We start from the raw sequence: 18705 nt of genomic DNA, 5'->3' as shown, positions 1-18705 counted from the left end.
ATTGCGAGGGTGAAGTGCACGTACATAGCATCAGATTGGGAAAGAGCAATGCGGTTTCAGAAATGGTAGAGGATGTGTGGATCAGGTGTTTGCTTTGAAGAATGTATGTGAGAAATACTTAGAAAAGCAAATGGATTTGTGTGTAGCATTTATGGATCTGTAGAAGGCGTAAGATAGAGTTGATAGAGATGCTTTGTGGAAGGTATTAAGAATATATGGTGTGGGAGGCAAGTTGTTAGAAGCAGTGAAAAGTTTTTATCGAGGATGTAAGGCATGTGTACGTGTAGGAAGAGAGGAAAGTGATTGGTTCTCAGTGAATGTTGGTTTGCGGCAGGGGTGTGTGATGTCTCCATAGTTGTTTAATTTATTTATGGATGGGGTTGTTAGGGAGGTGAATGCAAGAGTTTTGGAAAGAGGGGCAAGTATGCAGTCTGTTGTGGATGAGAGAGCTTGGGAATTGAGTCAATTGTTGTTCACTGATGATACATCGCTGTTGGCTGATTCATGTGAAAAACTACAGAAGCTGGTGACTGACTTTGGTATAGTATGTGAAAGAAGAAAGCTGAGAGTAAATGTCAATAAAAGCAAGGTTATTAGGTACAGTAGGGTTGAGGGTCGAGTCAATTTGGAGGTAAGTTTGAATAGAGAAAAACTGGAGGAAGTAAAGTGTTTTAGATATCTGGGAGTGGATGTGGATTTGGCAGTGCATGGAACCATGGAAGCGAAAGTGAATCATAGGGTGGGGGAGGATGTGAAAATTCTGGGAGCGTTAAAGAATGTGTGGAAATTGAAAACATTATCTCGGAAAGCAAAAATGGGTATGTTTGAAGGAATAGTGGTTCCAACAATGTTGTATGGTTGCAAGGCGTGGGCTATGGATAGAGTCGTCCGGAGGAGGGTGGATGTGCTGGAAATGAGATGTTTGAGGACAATATGTGGGGTGAGGTGGTTTGATCAAGTAAGCAATGTAAGGGTAAGAGAAATGTTTGGTAATAAAAAGAGTGTGGTCGAGAGAGCAGAAGAGGGTGTTTTGAAATGGTTTGGTCACATGGAGAGAATGAGTGAGGAAAGATTGACCAAGAGGATATATGTGTCAGAGTTGGAGGGAACGAGGAGAAGTGGGAGACCAAGTTGGAGGTGGAAAGATGGAGTGAAAAAGATTTTGAGTGATCGGGACCTAAACATGCATGAGGGTGAAAGACGTGCAAGGAATAGAGTGAATTGGTACGATGTGATATACCGGGTCGATGTGCTGTCAATGGATTGAACCAGGGCATGTGAAGCGTCTGGGGTGAACCATGGAAAGTTGTGTGGGGCCTGGATGTGGAAAAGGAGCTGTGGTTTTGGTGCATAATTACATGACAGCTAGAGACTGAGTGTGAACGAATGTGGCCTTTGTTGTCTTTTCCTAGTGCTACCTCGCACACATGAGGGGGAGGGGGTTGTTATTGCATGTGTGGCGGGGTGGCAATGGGAATGAACAAAGGCAGACAGTATGAATTATGTACATGTATATATTTGTATATGTCTGTGTGTGTATATATATGTATACGTTGAGATGTATAGGTATGTATATTTGCGTGTGTGGACGTGTATGTATATACATGTGTGTGTGAATGGGTTGGGCTATTCTTTCGTCTGTTTCCTTGCGCTACCTCGCTAATGCGGGAGACAGCGACAAAGCAAAATATTAAAAAAAAAACGTAATTGATACTGTCTGCCTTTATTCATTCCCATCGCCACAACGCCACTCATGAAATAACAACCTCCTCCCCCCAAATGTGCATGAGGTAGCGCTAGGAAAAGACAACAAAGGCCACATTCGTTCACACTCAGTCTCTAGCTGTCATGTAGTAATGCGACGAAACCACAGATCCCTTTTCACATCCAGGCCCCGCAGAAATTTCCATGGTTTACCCCAGACGCTTTACATGCCCTGGTTCAATCCATTGACAGCACGTCGGCCCCGGTATACCACATCGTTCCACTTCACTCTATTCCTTGCACGCCTTTCACCCTCCTGTATGTTCAGGCTACGATCACTCAAAATCTTTTTCACTCCATCTTTCCACCTCCAATTTCGTCTCCCACTTCTCCTTGTTCCCTCCACCTCTGACACATATGTCCTCTTGGTCAATCTTTCCTCACTCATTCTCTCCATGTGACCAAACCATTTCAAAACACCTTCTTCTGCTCTCTCAACCACACTCTTTTTATTTCTACACATCTCTCTTACCCTATTATTACTTACTCGATCAAACCACCTCACACCACATATTGTCCTCATACATCTCATTTCCAGCACATCCACCCTCCTGCGCAGAACTCTATCCATAGCCCACGCCTCGCAACCATACAACATTGTTGGAACCACTATTCCTTCAAACATACCCATTTTTGCGTTACGAGATAATGTTCTCGACTTCCAAACGTTCTTCAAGGCTCCCAGAATTTTCGCCCCCTCCCCCACCTATGATTCACTTCTGCTTCCATGGTTCCATCTGCTGCCAGATCCACTCCCAGATATCTAAAACACTTTACTTCCTTCATTTTTTCTCCATTCAAACTTACCTCCCAATTGACTTGACGCTCAAGCTTACTGTACCTGATAACCTTGCTCTTATTCACATTTACTCTTAACTTTCTTCTTTCACACACTTTACCAAACTCAATCACCAGCTTCTGCAGTTTCTCACATGAATCAGCCACCAGCGCTGTATCATCAGCGAACAACAACTAACTCACTTCCCAAGCTCTCTCATCCACAACAAACTGCATACTTGCCCCTCTCTCCAAACGCCACATACAAACCCATCTGCCCCCCTAAGCACCTCTCACACACATTCTTCAAAACAAACACCTGATCCACGCATCCTCTACCACCTCCGAAACCACACGGATCCTCCCCAATCTGATGCTCTGTACATGCCTTCACCCTCTCAGTCAACACCCTCCCATATAATTTACCAGGAATACTCAACAAACTTATACCTCTGTAATTTGAGCACTCACTCTTATCCCCTTTGCCTTTGTACAATGGCACTGTGCAAGCATTCCGCCAATCCTCAGGCACCTCACCATGAATCATACATACATTAAATAACCTTACCAACCAGTGAACAAGACAGTCACCCCCTTTTTTAATAAATTCCACTGCAAAGCCATCCAAACCTGCTGCTTTGCCGGCTTTCATCTTCCGTAAAGCTTTTACTACCTCTTCTATATTTACCAAATCATTTTCCCTAACCCTCTCACTTTGCACACCACCTCGACCAAGACACCCCACATCTGCCACTCTATCATCAAACACATTCAACAAACCTTCAAAATACTCACTCCATCTCCTTCTCACATCACCACTACTTGTTATCACCTCCCCATTAGCGCCCTTCACTGAAGCTCCCATTTGCTCCCTTGTCTTACGCACTTTATTTACCTCCTTGCAGAGCATCTTTTTATTCTCCCTAAAATTTAATGATACCCCAACTCTCACCCCAACTCTCATTTGCCCTCTTTTTCACCTCTTGCACCTTTCTCTTGACCTCCTGCCTCTTTCTTTTATACCTCTCCCACTCATTTGTATTTTTTCCCTGCAAAAATCGTGCAAGTGCCTCTCTCTTCTCTTTCACAAATAATCTTACTTCTTCATCCCACCACTCACTACCCTTTCTAATCAACCCATCTCCCACGCTTCTCATGCCACAAGCATCTTTTGCACAAGCCATCACTGCTTCCCTAAATATGTCCCATTCCTCCCCCACCCCCCTTACCTCCTTTGTTCTCACCTTTTTCCATTCTGTACTCAGTCTCTCCTGGTACTTCCTCACACAAGTCTCCTTCCCAAGCTCACTTACTCTCACCACCCTCTCCACCCCAACATTCTCTCTTCTCTTCTGAAAACCTTTAGAAATCTTCACCTTCGCCTCCACAAGATAATGATCAGACATCCCTCCAGTTGCACCTCTCAGCACATTAACATCCAAAAGTCTCTCTTTCGCGCGCCTGTCAATTGACACGTAATCCAATACCACTCTCTGGCCATCTCTCCTACTTATATACGTATACTTATGTATTTTTTTTTTTTTTTTTCTCATACTATTCGCCATTTCCCGCATTAGCGAGGTAGCACTAAGAACAGAGGACTGGGCCTTTGAGGGAATATCCTCACCTGGCCCCCTTCTCTGTTCCTTCTTTTGGGGAAAAAAAAAAAAAAAAAAAAAAAAAAAAAAAAAAACGAGAGGGGAGGATTTCCAGCCCCCCGCTCCCTTCCCTTTTAGTCGCCTTCTACGACACGCAGGGAATACGTGGGAAGTATTCTTTCTCCCCTATCCCCAGGGATAATACTTATGTATATCTCGCTTTTTAAACCAGGTATTCCTAATCACCAGTCCTTTTTCAGCACATAAATCTACAAGCTCTTCACCATTTCCATTTACAACACTGAACACCCCATGTATACCAATTATTCCCCCAACTGCCACATTACTCACATTTGCATTCAAATCACCCATCACTATAACCCGGTCTTGTGCATCAAAACCACTAACACACTCATTCAGCTGCTCCCAAAACACTTGCATCTCATGATCTTTCTTATGCTAAGGTGCATATGCACCAATAATCACCCATCTCTCTCTCCATCAACTTTCAGTTTTACCCATATTAATCTAGAATTTACTTTCTTACATTCTATTACATACTCCCAACATCCTGCTTCAGGAGTAGTGCTACTTCTTCCCTTGCTCATGTCCTCTCACTAACCCCTGACTTTATTCCCAAGACATTCCCAAACCACTCTTCCCCTTTACCCTTGAGCTTTGTTTCTTTCAGGGCCAGAACATCTAGGTTCCTTTCCTCATGCATACTACCTATCTCTCCTTTTTTTCACATCTTGGTTACATCCACACACATTTAGACACCCCAATCTGAGCCTACGAGGAGGATGAGCACTCCCCGCGTGACTCCTTCTTCTGTTTCCCATTTTTGAAAGTTAAAATACAAGGAGGGGAGGATTTCTGGCCCCCCCGCTCCCGTCCCCTCTAGTCCAGAACATCTTTTTATTCTCCCTAAAATTTAATGATACTCTCTCACCCCAACTCTCATTTGCCCTTATTTTCACCTCTTGCACCTTTCTCTTGACCTCCTGTCTCTTTCTTTTTATACGTCTCCCACTCAATTTCATTTTTTCCCTGCAAAAATCATCCAAATGCCTCTCTCTTCTCTTTCACTAATACTCTTACTTCTTCATCCCACCACTCACTACCCTTTCTAATCAACCCACCTCCCACTCTTCTCATGCCACAAGCATCTTTTGCGCAATCCATCACTGATTCCCTAAATACATCCCATTCCTCCCCCACTCCCCTTACTTCCATTGTTCTCACCTTTTTCCATTCTGTACTCAGTCTCTCCTGGTACTTCCTCACACAAGTCTCCTTCCCAAGCTCACTTACTCTCACCACCCTCTTCACCCCAACATTCACTCTTCTTTTCTGAAAACCCATACAAATCTTCACCTTAGCCTCCACAAGATAATGATCAGACTTCCCTCCAGTTGCACCTCTCAGCACATTAACATCCAAAAGTCTCTCTTTCGCACGCCTGTCAATTAACACGTAATCCAATAACGCTCTCTGGCCATCTCTCCTACTTACATAAGTATACTTATGTATATCTCGCTTTTTAAACCAGGTATTCCCAATCATCAGTCCTTTTTCAGCACATCAATCTACAAGCTCTTCACCATTTCCATTTACAACACTGAACACCCCATGTATACCAATTATTCCCTCAACTGCCACATTACTCACCTTTGCATTCAAATCACCCAACACTATAACCCGGTCTCCTGCATCAAAACCACTAACACACTCATTCAGCTGCTCCCAAAACACTTGCCTCTCATGATCTTTCTTCTCATGCCCAGGTGCATATGCACCAATAATCACCCATCTCTCTCCATCAACTTTCAGTTTTACCCATATTAATCGAGAATTTACTTTCTTACATTCTATCACATACTTCCACAACTCCTGTTTCAGGAGTAGTGCTACTCCTTCCCTTGCTCTTGTCCTCTCACTAACCCCTGACTTTACTCTCAAGACATTCCCAAACCACTCTTCCCCTTTACCCTTATATATATATATATATATATATATATATATATATATATATATATATATATATGTATATATGTATATATTATTTTTTTATTATTTTGCTTTGTCGCTGTCTCCCGCGTTTGCGAGTTAGCGCAAGGAAACAGACGAAAGAAATGGCCCAACCCACCCCCATACACATGTATATACATACTCGTCCACACGTAAATATACATACCTATACATCTCAATGTACACATATATATACACACACAGACACATACATATATACCCATGCACACAATTCACACTGTCTGACTTTATTCATTTCCATCGCGGGAGACAGCGACAAAGCAAAAAAAAAAAATATATATATATATATATATATATATATATATATATATATATATATATATATATATATATATATATATATGGATTTGTATGTAGCATTTATGGATCTGGAGAAGGCATATGATAGAGTTGATAGAGATGCTCTGTGGAAGGTATTAAGAATATATGGCGTGGGAGGCAAGTTGTTAGAAGCAGTGAAAAGTTTTTATCGAGGATGTAAGGCATGTGTACGTGTAGGAAGAGAGGAAAGTGATTGGTTCTCAGTGAATGTAGGTTTGCGGCAGGGGTGTGTGATGTCTCCATGGTTGTTTGATTTGTTTATGGATGGGGTTGTTAGGGAGGTGAATGCAAGAGTTTTGGAAAGAGGGGCAAGTATGAAGTCTGTTGGGGATGAGAGAGCTTGGGAAGTGAGTCAGTTGTTGTTTGCTGATGATACAGCGCTGGTGGCTGATTCATGTGAGAAACTGCAGAAGCTGGTGACTGAGTTTGGTAAAGTGTGTGAAAGAAGAAAGTTAAGAGTAAATGTGAATAAGAGCAAGGTTATTAGGTACAGTAGGGTTGAGGGTCAATTCAATTGGGAGGTGAGTTTGAATGGAGAAAAACTGGAGGAAGTGAGGTGTTTTAGATATCTGGGAGTGGATCTGGCAGCGGATGGAACCATGGAAGCGGAAGTGGATCATAGGGTGGGGGAGGGGGCGAAAATTCTGGGAGCCTTGAAGAATGTGTGGAAGTCGAGAACATTATCTCGGAAAGCAAAAATTGGTATGTTTGAAGGAATAGTGGTTCCAACAATGTTGTATGGTTGCGAGGCGTGGACTATGGATAGAGTTGTGTGCAGGAGGATGGATGTGCTGGAAATGAGATGTTTGAGGACAATGTGTGGTGTGAGGTGGTTTGATTGAGTAAGTAACGTAAGGGTAAGAGAGATGGGTGGAAATAAAAAGAGCGTGGTTGAGAGAGCAGAAGAGGGTGTTTTGAAATGGTTTGGTCACATGGAGAGAATGAGTGAGGAAAGATTGACCAAGAGGATATATGTGTCGGAGGTGGAGGGAACGAGGAGAAGAGGGAGACCAAATTGGAGGTGGAAAGATGGAGTGAAAAAGATTTTGTGTGATCAGGGCCTGAACATGCAGGAGGGTGAAAGGAGGGCAAAGAATAGAGTGAATTGGAGCGATGTGGTATACTGGGGTTGACGTGCTGTCAGTGGATTGAATCAAGGCAAGGTAGCGTTGAGAACAGAGGACTGGGCCTTTTTTGGAATATCCTCACATATATATATATATATATATATATATATATATATATATTTTTTTTTTTCAAACTATTCGCCATTTCCCGCATTAGCGAGGTAGCGTTAAGAACAGAGGACTGGGCCTTTTTCGGAATATCCTCACCTGGCCCCCTCTGTTCCTTCTTTTGGAAAATTAAAAAATATATATATATATATATATATATATATATATATATATATATATATATATATATATATATATAATATGTGAAAAATGTAAGAAATAATTTAGAAAACTGAAACTTGTAGCTGGAAATGAAAAATGAATGTCACCTAATGGTTCAACCTCTGGCTGTGGAAAAGGGAGATGTATAATTTATTTACACAAACATCAATAGTATTTTCATCAATTTAACCTTTGTATCATACTGCTTGGTCCACTTCTTCTCTTGTCATGAAAATAGAATATTGGCTTATGATGTTTCTCAGTTGTCTTCACTACACAAAGTACAACCATATATTGGATACATGAGGGTAGGTAGTTGGTCATCCACCATAATAAAGTCTTGACAGACCAAAAGTTTAGCTGGACCTCAAGTTTTCCAGTACATTCATAAAGAACACCTTTTTGCTTTCCATCTCTATCACTTTGAAAAAAATGCTCCATTTGTTCACATTTCAATGAAAGAATAAGCTTCAATGTCTAAGCTACATTCTTTTCCAGTTTCACTATTTTCTTGTCAAAGCACCATGTATGAAAACTATCACTCCAGTAACACAACTAAAAACATTTACTTCCCCTTTAAAAAAGTTCTGGGGAAGCCTGTGTCGATACACTGCGGGTCACTCTACCACCTGGCGAGGTTTGTGTTGCAATGGTTCTTGATTCTGTAGGGGCATATATATATATATATATATATATATATATATGTTTCTTTAGGGAGTGGGGGAGGAATGGGATGTATTTAGGAAAGTAGTGATGGCTTGCGCAAAAGATGCTTGTGGCATGAGAAGTGTGGGAGGTGGGTTGATTAGAAAGGGTAGTGAGTGGTGGGATGAAGAAGTAAGATTATTAGTGAAAGAGAAGAGAGAGGCATGTGGACAATTCTTGCAGGGAAAAAATGCAAATGAGTAGGAGATGTATAAAAGAAAGAGGCAGGAGGTCAAGAGAAAGGTGCATGAGGTGAAAAAGAGGGCAAATGAGAGTTGGATGAGAGAGTATCATTAAATTTTAGGGAGAATAAAAAGATGTTTTGGAAGGAGGTAAATAAAGTGTGTAAGACAAGGGAGCAAATGGGAACTTCAGTGAAGGGGGCTAATGGGGAGGTGATAACAAGTAGTGGTGATGTGAGAAGGAGATGGAGTGAGTATTTTGAAGGTTTGTTGAATGTGTTTGAAGATAGAGCGGCAGATATAGGGTGTTTTGTTTGAGGCGGTGTGCAAAGTGAGAGGGTTAGGGAAAATGATTTGGTAAACAGAGAAGAAGTAGTAAAAGCTTTGCAGAAGATGAAAGCCGGCAAGGCAGCAGGCATGGATGGTATTGCAGTGGAATTTATTAAAAAGGGGGTGACTGTATTGTTGACTGGTTGGTAAGGTTATTTAATGTATGTATGATTCATGGTGAGGTGCTTGAGGATTGGCGGAATGCTTGCATAGTGCCATTGTACAAAGGCAAAGGGGATAAGAGTGAGTGCTCAAATTACAGAGGTATAAGTTTGTTGAGTATTCCTGGTAAATTATATGGGAGGGTGTTGATTGAGAGGGTGAAGGCATATACAGAGCATCAGATTGGGGAGGATCAGTGTGGTTTCGGAGGTGGTAGAGGATGCGTGGATCAGGTGTTTGCTTTGAAGAATGTGTGTGAGAGGTGCTTGGGGGGGCAGATGGGTTTGTATGTAGCATTTGTGGATCTGGAGAGGGCATATGATAGAGTTGATGGGGGTGCTCTTTGGAAGGTGTTGGGAGTATGTGGTGTGGGAGGCAAGTTGTTGGGGGCAGTGAGGGGTTTTTGTCGGGGGTGTGAGGCATGTGTACGTGTAGGAGGAGAGGAGAGTGATTGGTTCTTGGTGAATGTAGGTTTGCGGCGGGGGTGTGTGATGTCTCCATGGTTGATTGGTTTGTTTGTGGATGGGGTTGTTGGGGAGGTGAATGTGAGAGTTTTGGAGGGAGGGGCGAGTCTGCAGTCTGTTGTGGATGAGAGAGCTTGGGAAGTGAGTCATTTGTTGTTCGCTGGTGATACAGCACTGGTGGCTGATTCATGTGAGAAACTGCAGAAGCTGGTGACTGAGTTTGGTAAAGTGTGTGAAAGAAGAAAGTTAAGAGTAAATGTGAAGAAGAGCAAGTTTATTAGGTACAGTAGGGTTGAGGGTCAAGTCATTTGGGAGGTAAGTTTGAATGGAGAAAAACTGGAGGAAGTAAAGTGTTTTAGATATCTGAGAGTGGATTTGGCAGCGGATTGAACCATGGAAGCGGAAGTGAATCATATGGTGGGGGAGGGGGCAAAAATCCTGGGAGCCTTGAAGAATGCGTGGAAGTCGAGAACATTATCTCTGAAAGCAAAAATGGGTATGTTTGAAGGAATAGTAGTTCCAACAATGTTGTATGGTTGCGAGGCGTGGGCTATGGATAGAGTTGTGCGCAGGAGGATGGATGTGCTGGAAATGAGATGTTTGAGGACAATGTGTGGTGTGAGGTGGTTTGATCGAGTGAGTAACGTAAGGGTAAGAGAGATGTGTGGAAATAAAAAGAGCGTGGTTGAGAGAGCAGAAGAGGGTGTTTTGAAGTGGTTTGGGCACATGGAGAGGATGAGTGAGGAAAGATTGACCAAGAGGATATATGTGTCGGAGGTGGAGGGAACAAGGAGAAGAGGGAGACCAAATTGGAGGTGGAAAGATGGAGTGAAAAAGATTTTGTGTGATCGGGGCCTGAACATGCAGGAGGGTGAAAGGAGGGCAAGGAATAGAGTGAATTGGAGCGATGTGGTATACCAGGGTTGACGTGCTGTCAGTGGATTGAAGCAAGCCATGTGAAGCGTCTGGGGTAAACCATGGAAAGCTGTGTAGGTATGTATATTTGCGTGTGTGGACGTATGTATATACATGTGTATGGGGGGGGGTTGGGCCATTTCTTTCGTCTGTTTCCTTGCGCTACCTCGCAAACGCGGGAGACAGCGACAAAGTATAATGAAAAAATAAAATATATATATATATATATATATATATATATATATATATATATATATATATATATATATATATATATATACATATATATATATATATATATTTTCTTTTCTTTTAAACTATTCGCCATTTCCCGCGTTAGCAAGGTAGTGTTAAGAACAGAGGACTGGGCCTTTTTTGGAATATCCTCACTTGGCCCCCTCTGTTCCTTCTTTTGGAAAATTAAAAAAAAAAAAACGAGAGGGGAGGATTTCCAGCCCCCCGGTCCCTCCCCTTTTAGTCGCATTCTACGACACGCAGGGAATACGTGGGAAGTATTCTTAATCCCGTATCCCCAGGGATATATATATATATATATATATATATATATATATATACATGTGTATGGGGGGGGGGTTGGGCCATTTCTTTCGTCTGTTTCCTTGCGCTACCTCGCAAACGCGGGAGACAGCGACAAAGTATAAAAAAAAAAATATATATATATATATATATATATATATATATATATATATATATATATATATATATATTTTCATTTTTATTTTACTTTGTCGCTGTCTCCCGCGTTTGTGAGGTAGCGCAAGGAAACAGACGAAAGAAATGGCCCAACCCCCCCCCATACACATGTATGTACATACGTCCACACACGCAAATATACATACCTACACAGGTTTCCATGGTTTACCCCAGACGCTTCACATGCCTTGATTCAATCCACTGACAGCACGTCAACCCCGGTATACCACATCGCTCCAATTCACTCTATTCCTTGCCCTCCTTTCACCCTCCTGCATGTTCAGGCCCCAATCACACAAAATCTTTTTCACTCCATCTTTCCACCTCCAATTTGGTCTCCCTCTTCTCCTCGTTCCCTCCACCTCCGACACATATATCCTCTTGGTCAATCTTTCCTCACTCATTCTCTCCATGTGCCCAAACCACTTCAAAACACCCTCTTTTGCTCTCTCAACCACACTCTTTTTATTTCCACACATCTTTCTTACCCTTACGTTACTCACTCGATCAAACCACCTCACACCACACATTGTCCTCAAACATCTCATTTCCAGCACATTCATCCTCCTGCGCACAACTCTATCCATAGCCCACGCCTCGCAACCATACAACATTGTTGGAACCACTATTCCTTCAAACATACCCATTTTTGCTTTCCGAGATAATGTTCTCGACTTCCACACATTCTTCAAGGCCCCCAGAATTTTCGCCCCCTCCCCCACCCTATGATCCACTTCCGCATCCATGGTTCCATCCGCTGCCAGATCCACTCCCAGATATCTAAAACACTTCACTTCCTCCAGTTTTTCTCCATTCAAACTCACCTCCCAATTGACTTGACCCTCAACCCTACTGTACCTAATAACCTTGCTCTTATTCACATTTACTCTTAACTTTCTTCTTCCACACACTTTACCAAACTCAGTCACCAGCTTCTGCAGTTTCTCACATGAATCAGCCACCAGCGCTGTATCATCAGCGAACAACAACTGACTCACTTCCCAAGCTCTCTCATCCCCAATAGACTTCATACTTGCCCCTCTTTCCAAAACTCTTGCATTTACCTCCCTAACAACCCCATCCACAAACAAATTAAACAACCATGGAGACATCACACACCCCTGCCGCAAACCTACATTCACTGAGAACCAATCACTTTCCTCTCTTCCTACGTACACATGCCTTACATCCTCGATAAAAACTTTTCACTGCTTCTAACAACTTTCCTCCCACACCATATATTCTTAATACCTTCCATAGAGCATCTCTATCAACTCTATCATATGCCTTCTCCAGATCCATAAATGCTACATACAAATCCATTTGCTTTTCTAAGTATTTCTCACATACATTCTTCAAAGCAAACACCTGATCCACACATCCTCTACCACTTCTGAAACCACATATATATATATATATATATATATATATATATATATATATATATATATATATATATATATATATATATATGTATATATATATATATATATATGTAGTGTGTGTTTGTGTGTATATGATTAGACTGATCATTCTTCGTGTGTTTCCTGGCAACCTCGTTGGCACTTTAAATGGCAATCAAGTATGATGATAAATTAAGTGATATAAGTATTTTTGATTTCTAAAATGGGAAACAGATGAAAGAGTTACGTGGGTACCGATCATCCAACATGAAGGCTCAGATTAGGGGGTGTAAATGTGTCTGGATGTAACCAGGATGAGAAAAAAGGAGAGATAGGTATTATGTTTGTGGAAAGGAACCTGGTTGTTTTGGCTCTGAGAGAAATGAAGCTCAAGGGTAAAGTGGCTTGGAAAGTCTTAGGAGTAAAGTTAAGGGTTAGTAAGAGGAAGGAGTGGCACTACTCCTGAAGCAGTAGTTACGGGAGTGTGTGATAGTGTAAGAACGTAAACTCTAGATTGATATGGGTAAAACTGAAAATGGATGGAGAGAGATGGATGATTATTGGTGCCTATGCACTTGGTCATGAGAAGAAAGATCATGATGCAAGTGTTTTCGGAGCAGCTGAGTGAGTGTGTTTGCAGCTTTGATGCACGAGACTGGGTTGCAGTGATGGGTGATTTGAATGGAAAGGTGAGAAATGTGGTAGTTGAGGGTATAAACAGTGTACATGGGGTGTTCAGTGTTGTGTATGGAAATGGTGAAGAGCTTGTGGAATTATGTGCTGAAAAAAGACTGGTGATTGGGAATAACTTACTTTAAAAAAAGAGAGATATACATAGGTGTATGCATATGAGTAGGAGAGATGGTCAAAGGGTATCATTGGATTACTTGTTAATTGATAGCATGTAAAAGATGCTTTTGGATGTTGATGTGTTGACAGGGGCAGCTGGAGGTATGTCTGATCATTATCTTGTAAAGGCGAAGGTGAAGATTTGCAGAGGTTTTCAGAAACGAAGAGAGAATGTTGGGGAGAAGAGTGGTGAGAGTAAATGAGCTTGGAAAGGAGACTTGTGCGAGGAAGTATCAGGAGAGATTGAGTGTATTATTTTTTTTATTATACTTTGTCGTTGTCTCCCACATTAATGAGGTAGTGCAAGGAAACAGACGAAAGAATGGCCCAACCCACCCACATACACATGTATATACATACACGTCCACACACGACATATACATACGTATACATTCCAACGTATACATAGATATACATACACAGACATATACATATATACACATGTACATGATCCATACTTGCTGCCTTTATTCATTCCCGTCGCCACCCCGCCTCACATGAAATGACAACCCCCTTCGCCCACATGCGCATGAGGTAGCACTAGGAAAAGACAACAAAGGCCACATTCGTTCACACCTAGTCTCTAGGTGTCGTGTATAATGCACCGAAACCACAGCTCCCTTTCCACATCCAGGCCCCACAAAACTTTCTATGGTTTACCCCAGACGCTTCACATGCCCTGAATCAATCCATTGACAGCACATTGACCCCGGTATACCACATCGTTCCAGTTCACTCTATTCCTTGCACGCCTTTCACCCTCCTGCATGTTCAGGCCCCGATGGCTCATAATCTTTTTGACTCCATCTTTCCACCTCTTGGTCTCCCACTTCTCCTTGTTCCCTCCACCTTTGACACATATATACTCTTTGTCAATCGTTCCTCACTCATTCTCTCCATGTGACCAAACCATTTCAAAACACCCTCTTCTGCTTTCTTAACCACACTCTTTTTACTACCACACATCTCTATTACCCTTTCATTACTTACTCGATCAAACCACCTCACACAACATATTGTCCTCAAACATCTCATTTCCAACACATCCACCCTCCTCTGCAGAACTCTATCTATAGCCCACGCCTCACAGCCATATAACATTGTTGGAACACTATTCCTTCAAACATACTCATTTTTGCTTTCTGAGATAATGTTCTCGCCTTCCACACATTTTTCAATGCTCCTAGAACTTTTGCCCCCTCCCCCACCCTGTGACTCACTTCCACTTCCATGGTTCCATCCGCTGCCAAATCCACTCCCAGATATCTAAAACACTTCAATTCCTCCAGTTTTTCTCCATTCAGACTTACCTCCCAATTGACTTGTCCCTCAGCCCTACTGTACCTAATAACCTTACTCTTATTAACATTTACTCTCAGCTTTCTTCTTTCACACACTTTACCAAACTCAGTCACCAGCTTCAGTAGTTTCTCACCCGAATCAGCCACCAGCGCTGTAACATCAGCGAACAAAAACTGACTCACTTTCCAAGCCCTCTCATCCACAACAGACTGCATACTTGCCCCTCTCTCCAAAACTCTTGCATTCACCTCCCTAACTAACCCATCCATGAGCAAATTAAACAACTATGGAGACATCACGCACCCCTTCCGCAAACCAACATTCTTCAAAGGAAACACCTGATCCACACATCCTCTACCACTTCTGAAACCACACTGCTCTTCCCCAATCTGATGCTCTGTACATGCTTTCACCCTCTCAATCAATACCCTCGTATGTAATTTCCCAGGAATACTCAACAAACTTATACCTCTGCAATTTGAGCGCTCACCTTTATCCCCTTTGCCTTTGTACAATGGCACTATGCAAGCATTCCTCCAATCCTCAGGCACCTCACCATGAGTCATACATACATTAAATATCCATACCAACCAGTCAATAACACAGTCATCACCTTTTTTAATAACTTCAACTGCAAAAACATCCAAACCCACTGCCTTGCCAGCTTTCATCTTCTGCAAAGCTTTCACTACCTCTTCTCTGTTTACCAAATCATTCTTTCTAACCCTCTCATTTCACACACCACCTCGTCCAAAACACCCTATATCTACCACTCTGTCATCTAACACATTCAACAAGCCTTCAAGATACTCACTCCATCTCCTTCTCACATCTCCACTACTTGTTATCACCTCCCATTAGCCCCCTTCACTGATGTTCCCATTTGTTCTCTTGTCTTACGCACTTTATTTACCTCCTTCCAAAACATCTCTTTATCCTCCCTAAAATTTAATGATAATCACTCACCCCAACTCTCATTTGCCCTCTTTTTCACCTCTTGCACCTTTCTTTTGACCTCCTGCCTATTTCTTTTATACATCTCCCTGTCATTTGCACTATTTCCCTGGAAAAATTGTCCAAATTCCTCTCTCTTCTCTTTCACTAATGATCTTACCTCTTCATCCCACCACTCACTTCCCTTTCTAATCTGCCCATCTCCCACGCTTCTTATGCCACAAGCATCTTTTGTGCAAGCCATCACTGCTTCCCTAAATACATCCCATTCCTTCCCCACTCCCCTTACGTTCTTTGTTCTCACCTTTTTCCATTCTGCACTCAGTCTCTTCTGGTACTTCCTTACACAAGTCTCCTTCCGAAGCTCACTTACTCTCACTACTCTCTTCACCCCAACATTCTCTCTTCTTTTCTGAAAACCTTTACAAATCTTTACCTTCGCCTCCAAAGGATATTGATCAGACATCCTTCCAGTTGCATCTCTCAGCACATTAACATCCAAAAGTCTCTCTTTTGCATGCCTATCAATTAACACGTAATTCAATAATGCTCTCTGGCCATCTCTCCTACTCACATACGTATACTTATGTATATCTCTCTTTTTAAACCAAGTATTCCCAATCACCAGTCCTTTTTCAGCACACAAATCTACAAGCTCTTCACCATTTCCATTTACAACACTAAGCACCCCATGTACACCAATTATTCCCTCAACTACCACATTACTCACCTTTGCATTCAATTCACCCATCACTATGACCCAGTCTCATGCATCTAAACTACTAACACACTCACTCAGCTGCTCCCAAAACACTTACCTGTAATGATCTTTCTTCTCATGCCCAGGTGTATATGCACCAATAATCACCCATCTCTCTCCATCCACTTTCAGTTTTACCAATCTCAGTTTTATCAATCTAGAGTTTACTCTCTTACGCTCTGTCACATACTCCCACCACTCCTGTTTTAGGAGTATTGCTACTCTTTCCCTTGCTCTTGTCCTCTGACCAACCCCTGACTTTACTCCCAAGACATTCCCAAACCACTCTTCTTCTTTACCCTTGAGCTTTGTTTCACTCAGAGCCAAAATATCCAGGTTCCTTTCCTCAAATGTACTTCCCCCTACACGACACGTGAGGAATGCATGGGAAGTATTCTTTCTCCCCTATACCCTATCCCCAGGGATTGATTGTAGAATGGCAAAATGTGAGAGTCTATGACTTGAGGGGAGTTGGTGAGGAATGAGATGTACTTAGGGAAGCAGAGATGCTTTGCCCAAAAGATTCCTCTGGTTTTTTTCACTTTTAGGCTGTAAGGTTATTTAAGAAGTTTTTCTCAAACCCTCTTCCTTCATGTGAGGATGATATAAAGTTTTAGGGGTAGACCTGACAGGAGAGAAACATAGAGGTTTTCAATGTTGAAAAAACTTTTCTCTCCAATGCAGTGTCCTTCAAGTTTTCCTTTCCCTGCTGTGCCTTCTCCCCTATTTTTCCTTATTATTATTTACTTAGCACACACACTCTGGCCACTTTTGGGTTGACAGCTGTAGTCTGCAAGCTCATTTTAGCTGGGACCAAGAGGGTAGATATCATTATGGCTTTATGAGAGAGATGCTGCAACTATGGTTGATTGTTTGGTGATGAATGATGGAGACCTGTGCTTCCTCACTAGAAATAAGAATTAGAAGGTCATAGTCCTGATTAATCTCAATGTATCCAATAGCATGTTTCTCATGCTCACTGGACTGCCTTGGAGAGAAAAGTCTTTCAGTTTTCAGAACCTACATTTTCAGATAGTGATTTGCATTCTACATATTATCAATGTTTCTGATTATTTGAAAGTTTTGAATGTTACAGTGCCAGAAGATGTCATTGAGAGGAGAGCAGCAGAGTGTAATGTCTTTCGATTCATCAGTGCTTACCGTGAATTTGGACATCTTAAAGCTGATATTAATCCTTTGCAGCCAAACACAAGGTGAGGCTAAAATTTCAGTACTTTACACCATGGGGATCCATACACTGTAGGACCAAGGCCATGTCAGATAATTGAATTCATCTGTGTAAATGAGTTTGTAGTAATCTGTTTTCCATAAGCTGCTGATGTTTTGTCTGTTTCTTCTAACCCTGTAATAAAAGCTTAAGATAAGGTAATCTAGAAAGCTCTAAGCAGAAATACATTGTTAATGAAGTAGAGAAAAATGTCAGTAACTTAATGGTACTACAGGAGTATAATTGGAAAATTTCTTTAGGATTATCTTTTGTGGAATGTTTACTATATTGGTGAGGTGTAAAGACTTGACAAAGTTTAACACTCAATGAGGAGTTTTATTGAGATTCTTCATTATATATAAAGTAGGAGGTCATCAACACCTGCCTCAAATCTGGGTTCATATTAATTATTTTATCAAACTCCAATTAAGTAACTTACACTCTTGTGTAACTTAGGATTTTGGAGATTGAATCAATATATTATAATTATCATTATTAGTATTATTATTATTATTATTATTATTATTATTAGTAGTAGTAGTAGTAGTTGTAGTTATTATTATTATCATTATTATTATTATTTATTTATTTATTTATTTATTTTGCTTTGTTGATGTCTCCTGCGAAAGAATGGCCCAACCCTCCCACATACACGTGTATATACATACTCATCCACACATGCAAATATACATACCTATACATCTCAACATATACATATATATACACACACAGACATATACATATATACACATGCACAAAATTCATACTGTCTGCCTGTATTCACTCCCATCGCCACCCCGCCACACATGAATTACATACATGTGTATA

The 18705-nt window shown here is 41.5% G+C and overlaps 1 protein-coding gene across 1 annotated transcript in view; it reads left to right on the top strand.

Moving 5' to 3' along the window:
- The window catches only part of LOC139755483 (2-oxoadipate dehydrogenase complex component E1-like), a 526829-nt gene that overhangs the window by 38035 nt on the left and 470089 nt on the right, over window positions 1–18705 (top strand). Inside the window, exon 2 of the mRNA XM_071673821.1 lies at window positions 17746–17863. The gene's annotated coding sequence lies outside the window, so the exon portion shown is untranslated. The remainder of the gene's footprint in view (window positions 1–17745; window positions 17864–18705) is intronic.

The sequence above is a fragment of the Panulirus ornatus genome, chromosome 19 (assembly GCF_036320965.1).
Source record: "Panulirus ornatus isolate Po-2019 chromosome 19, ASM3632096v1, whole genome shotgun sequence".
NCBI classification, from domain to species: Eukaryota; Metazoa; Arthropoda; class Malacostraca; order Decapoda; family Palinuridae; genus Panulirus; species Panulirus ornatus.
The sequence above is the reverse complement of the archived record's forward strand: the minus strand, read 5'-3'. Positions and strand labels throughout refer to the sequence as shown.